The sequence below is a fragment of the Chinchilla lanigera genome, unplaced genomic scaffold (assembly GCF_000276665.1).
Source record: "Chinchilla lanigera isolate Chin_1 unplaced genomic scaffold, ChiLan1.0 scaffold00091, whole genome shotgun sequence".
Taxonomy (NCBI): Eukaryota; Metazoa; Chordata; class Mammalia; order Rodentia; family Chinchillidae; genus Chinchilla; species Chinchilla lanigera.
The window spans coordinates 1,653,190-1,659,178 of NW_004955492.1; the positions used below are offsets into that span (position 1 = coordinate 1,653,190).

The 5,989-nt window shown below is 35.2% G+C and overlaps 1 pseudogene; it reads right to left on the reverse strand.

The window, feature by feature from the left end:
* Positions 1 to 1,366: 1,366 nt before the first annotated feature.
* LOC102015530 lies at positions 1,367 to 1,764 on the reverse strand (annotated as a pseudogene).
* Between the last annotated feature and the right edge of the window lie 4,225 nt (positions 1,765 to 5,989).

The window sequence follows — 5,989 nt, forward strand, 5'->3', positions numbered from 1 at the left end:
GACAGTTCTTGGTCGCTTGCTTTTTAGTTATCAAGGAGAATACCAAAGGGAATATTGATGCTGACTCCAAAATTTTTCTGCATAGAAAATTATTAACCATACTGTGTGTGGAAGCAACTAACATAGACAGTGTCCCTGAGGGGTTTGCTTGTCAAAGACATCTCATACATATGGCTTGGATTTGTTTAGTCTCCTGGAAAGTGCTTGCTTCCATAGCCAGACTGATAGCAGAAACTATCTACAACACACTTTATACCAAGCGGTGGCAATGGGCCAAAGGAAAAGTTGAGCTTGCTCTGGATCAAATAATAATGTAAACCCAAAAATATATAATGTACACTCTTAGGTTGCATGTATTAAATGTTAATAAATTTGAGTCTACATGTCCTCTAATTCAATCTTCCTGTTTGCATTTTGAAAATCTCAACAATTAAAAATTGCACATTCCTCCTCCCTACAGACTATTTAGCCCTCTACATTTTTCTCATTCCAGTCCTAAAACAGAGGCTAGATGACAGATCAAAAAGCTTAGAAAACCAAACACTAAATTAGATAGTCCTATATGGTTTGTATAATTAGAGTTGCCTCTTCAGTGTGGCTTGCAATCTTGAAAAATCCAGTGCCTTAAATAGAAATACCATATTCTTCAAGAAGATAGAGATAAATGATAAAATATCAGTTAATGAAGCATTGCTCTTAGATACCTACCAGAGCAGTCTTGCCCTTGGAATTTGGGATGCTGTCCTGCAGAAATCTGGAAGTATCTCAACAGCCCTTCTCTTCAGGGGTGCTGGTCTTTCCTATTCCAAATATCTGCACCAGGAAGCACATGCCCAGTCCAGGGTGCAGTGGTGCATCCTCAATTAGGGAATGAATGGGAACATACTTTGCAAAGAGACACGATCCTTACTGGCCAGATACTTGCATTTTTATGAACTTCTTTCCCAATCGCTGTACTGACCAAACTGGACATCACATTGGCTTTTCCTCCCCATCTTCATCCTGGCCTAGAGTTGAGATCAGATACTGCTTCCTTAATCCTTTCCTGGGCATAGATCTACACTTTCATGCTACATACTCCTTACTGATTATTGCAGTAAGGTGGACAATTACCTTGCTGCTATGGACAATTAGTTAGAAAATCAGTCTGATGAACGTATCGATTACTTTTTGCATTTCCCACTTCATCAATATCCCCAAAGAAGTTAAGACATAAACCTTCTCTGAGAAGCAATAAGCTGTTAAGTACACCTGGATTCTAGGTCAACATCCTACCACTGACCATAGACATTAATTCTTCATGAAAAGATTAAATATCTTTCCAATGTCTTTATTTTTTTTTAAGTGGGCCAAAATTTTTATTCATTCATTTCTTTCATTTGAAGTATTCTTCCATGACATCCTTGGCCTGAGGTTCTTTGCCGTAGTCCTTCACCACCACACTACTGCATCCAACCGCTTTACCGGGTTTTCCCTCTGGTCAGTTTTACAGAGGCCTACCCACTCCCCTAGTGTCTTGTTGTCATCAACCTTAATTAGGTTGATTTGGCGTTCAGCACAAAGGGCCTCCACTAACTTTGCGTACATAGGCTCGTCACAGTTGGATGCAAGCACACAAAGATGGGCTTGGCACTTGTCTGAGCCTTTGGCAGCTTCGCAAATTCAGCGTGCTAGGCCGTCGTGGATGAGGGTGGTCTTCAGCACCTCTTGTAAAGCATTATTGACGTCCATTACAACTCCAGCAGCAATGCCTTCCTTGGCCATGGCGGCGGGTTATGGATGAAGCCGAAACTTGACCACACCTGAGCCTGCGCCTCGGCTTGACTCGGCGGCGGCAGGGAAAAAGCCCAATGTCTTTAAATGAAGAACCGATGCTATCTCTATGACAGTTTAAGAGTTCGTGTGGTGTCCTTAAAAGGTGAAGAGATTATTTAATGACGAAAAAACTGAATGTATTCTTATTTATGTAATAAAAATAATACTTTTTAGTTGTATATTTTAATGAGTAATTTGACTTGTAAGCAGTGTTAGTTGCTGCCTCTAAAAATATAAAATGAATTAACAATGTATATTTTATATTTCTGGTAATATTTATGACCATCTGCCATGCATCGCATTGCTACAAGAGCAGGTATTTCTGTTTCTCAAGTTCTGGTAAGAGTTTTTCCTTTAGGATTAGCTTACTTCTTCTTGACAAAATTTGGCTACATACATTCCCTTTTCTTTTTTTGGTAAAGTCTACTTTCTAAATTACTTTATTTCCTGCAATCTAAATGCCAATTACTTTTATAATGAATGCCTTTGTTCTTAGTCATTTTGAATACTTATAATAAATAGTAGTAAAATGTTTCATTGAATGATATTCCCACAAAGAATGTTAAATGAATTTCTTATTTATATTTTATTTTAATATTAATGATGTGAATTTCTCTAGCTGACAGATTAGTAAAGAATAGCAAATAGACCTACTATGAGGAAAGCATCATGAAGAGAGTAATATGTAAAGAATATTAATCAGAAACAGAATAAATCAGAAAAAAGCCAAATGGACCCTAAAAATTAGAAGGATATATCAGCCAGAAAAGCCAAGAGTAATGTTTGGGGTTTATGTGATTGCTCTGAACATATGAACCAGTGTGTGGCAGGGGATAGATATCCACTTTAAAGAAGATACTCCGGCAAACTAGGACTACCTGGATAATGTAATGTTTGAAAATGAAGTGATTTTAAATTCATCTGAAAAGATCTATAACCAAGGACTTTTCATATTGATTAAACATTTAAAGAAGGAAAAACTAAAGTAGTGAAAAAATTGAAGGAATTATAAATGAACGATGAATCTTGTTTAGGTGTGACACAAAATACTTGATCATAAAGGAAAAGATTTACATATACCACAATAAGAATTTTTAAAATATCTTTTTGGCAAAATGGACAAAAAATAACATAAGAAAATTGGTGTATACTATGCATTTATGTGATTGACAAAGAGTTAATATATCTACAGATGATGCATCTTCCTTTCTAGACTTCTATGCCTTTTTCCTTCTCCATTAAATCTTCCTCCTCTGGCTCTCATTGGCCATTCTTTCTTTTAAGCTTACTTTCCTGACTTCCTGATCTCGCTTGTCACTTTCTATTGCAAAAAATTATTTACCACCTCTTACATCTATAGTCTTTAGGGCAATCTTCTTTGCAGCACTCTGAACTTCAAAGGCAAAGGGCCATTTCTCAAAGTTGTGTTTCATTGTTCTTCACCTTCTAATCCATATTACCTGGCATAAGTCCTAAATAAATCTTACTTGCAATTGTGTTGGATAGCTTTCCAATTGCTGAGACAAAATACTTGACACCACAAATAAAAAGAGAAGAGGTTTAATGTTGTTCATGGTTTCGGAGGATTCAGTCCATGTTCCCTGGCTCAAGGCAGACACCTCATCGTGGAAGTGTGTGGTGCAGCAAAGATGCTTAGTTTGTGGTAGAAGCAGAGCACAGGGGAAGGGTGCCAGCAGGAGATGTACCCTCCATAGGCATGTTTGCAGTGATCTAATTCTTCGTATTGGGCCCCACCGTTTAGCAGCACATTCATTTATGAATATCAGCAGATCAATTCCACTGGTTAGTATATCTTGTTTATTATCCAGTCATTTCTTCAGAAATTATCCTAATCTAGTCAAGTGGATAATTAGGATTATCTGGCCTACCATTCAAATGAATGACTATTTTAAGAGCTCATTATGAACTATTACAGGAAGGATATAAATAAACAATTCAGAAGGAAACCATACAAAAGCCCAAAAAGAGAGCTTGTATTAATAACAATTAAATAACTTGAATTAATAACAATTAAATACACAAAAATCAAACAATATATTTTGACATACTATGTTTCTTTAAAATATACATATGTATGCTTTTTCAGAATACATATACCTTTAATAATACTATAAATAGTGTATCAGTATGTGGTAAAAACTACCTCACAAACCACTCTGAGGAGAATTTTAATTATTACAAATTCTCTGAAAAAATTAAATGTTGCTCATTTAATTCATAAGAAAGTAATATTTTAATTGAAAAAGTTTTTATGTAAAGTCTGACAATATTGCTTCCAGGAAAAACTAGAAATAAACTAAATGTTTATTAGTAAGGGATTATTTTAAAAATCTGGCACAAGATCTAAATACTGTAGTATTACCATGCCCTACTTATGATAGATATATGTCATATCTAGAGTTATTGGTATAAGGAAATACTTTCAGGTTTAATTGAAATATAAACCTGAATGTATCTGTGTGTGTTTGTGTGTGTCTATATATGATATTGGTATCTCACTATTTAAAATATATATATACATTGTGTAAGTGTTTAAATAACACATATCTTAGCATTTTAGCATTTCTTATGTCTTAGCACTTATTAGCATTCTTCACTAGTATCAGTTGATCTGTATTTTCCTCCAGTGTAACTATTTTGATCTTAATTTTAAGTACCTCAAAAATGAGTAGATAGATAGAAAGTTAATCAAAAAGATCAACAGAGAAATATTGAGGAAGGGTGGTACAGATTTCTTATAGTAGATTCTTTCCAAAGCAGAAAACCTAAGAGAAAAAAATATGTGAGATATTGGTATCTCACTATTTAAAATATATATTACATTGTGTAAGTGTTTAAATAACACATATCTTAGCATTTTAGCATTTCTTATGTCTTAGCACTTATTAGTATTCTTCAGTAGTATCAATTGATCTGTATTTTCCTCCAGTGTAATTATTTTGATCTTAATTTTAAGTACCTCAAAAATGAGTAGATAGATAGAAAGTTAATCAAAAAGATCAATAGAGAAATATTGAGGAAGGGTGGTACGGATTTCTTATAGTAGATTCTTTCCAAAGCAGAAAACCTAACAGAAAAAAATATGTGCAGGCGGTTGCTTTTGTACATCACTTAGCAGGGAAGAATGAGGATGTGAGTGAAGCAGGGAAGGAGATCAGTTCAGTTAAATACTCTGTTATCAATTTGACTACCTCCTCTGGTGATTAGTCCTTGATCCCATGGATGAGATTAATTGTGTCTTCCATGTAATAGATGAAAAACCTGACCATCTTCCTTCTACTTGCACGCACATATGTACCTGTGGAGGGCAGGGACTTGGGAGTCAAGCTCTACCAGGTGAACGTGACTGAGCCACTTAGAAAGAAATGATGAGGAAAGCACAAATAATGACTGCATTTCAAGTGAATATTGCTGTGATAATAAATGTTAGCAGTAAAATGAGGCTTAAATCATTCCTTGGAGAATGTCAAGTACACTTCGGGAAAATCCCTGCAGCTATCCACAGCAGTTCCAGCTGAGGCATTCTCTTTCTGAGGGCTGAAGAAGTATACACGAGGAAAGCCAGATTTCCTCAGTTTCTGCCATGGAGTCCTGAGAGCTCGGCATAGACTTTAGTCCTTTTCAGAAATGAAATCCAAGGACCAGATATCTTGTTGAGGGCATTAAAGTGTAGAGATTTCAAAGTAAAGTAAATAACAGAATGCCATAACTATATCTCATACCAATTAAGGTTCATTTATATTTAGGAAACAGTTTGAAATTGTCATTCCTCCAATAAGGACATGATAGTGAAAATCAAGTATTCTGACTTCATATTTGATTTAGGAGTAAAGGAAGAAGATATTTGAAAAGTGTCAGAAGCTACCTTCTCTCTGGAATGTTGAATTACCAGTGAATATGTAGGATGGTACCTCTCAATAGTGCCTCATCAGCTCTATTAATACCTCCCTTTTTGATCTGGAAGAAAATACGGAATATAGGAGTGATTTCTAGTACTGTGCTTAAGGAATTAAAATGAAAATTTGCTCAGAAAGTTTTAATCAGTATTTTTTCTTAAAAAAAGTGGACTGTCACTTTGTTAACTTCAAAGTGTTGCTTATGCACTAATGATAAATATGCTTACATTGAGATGTGATCTCTGGACATAGAGAAA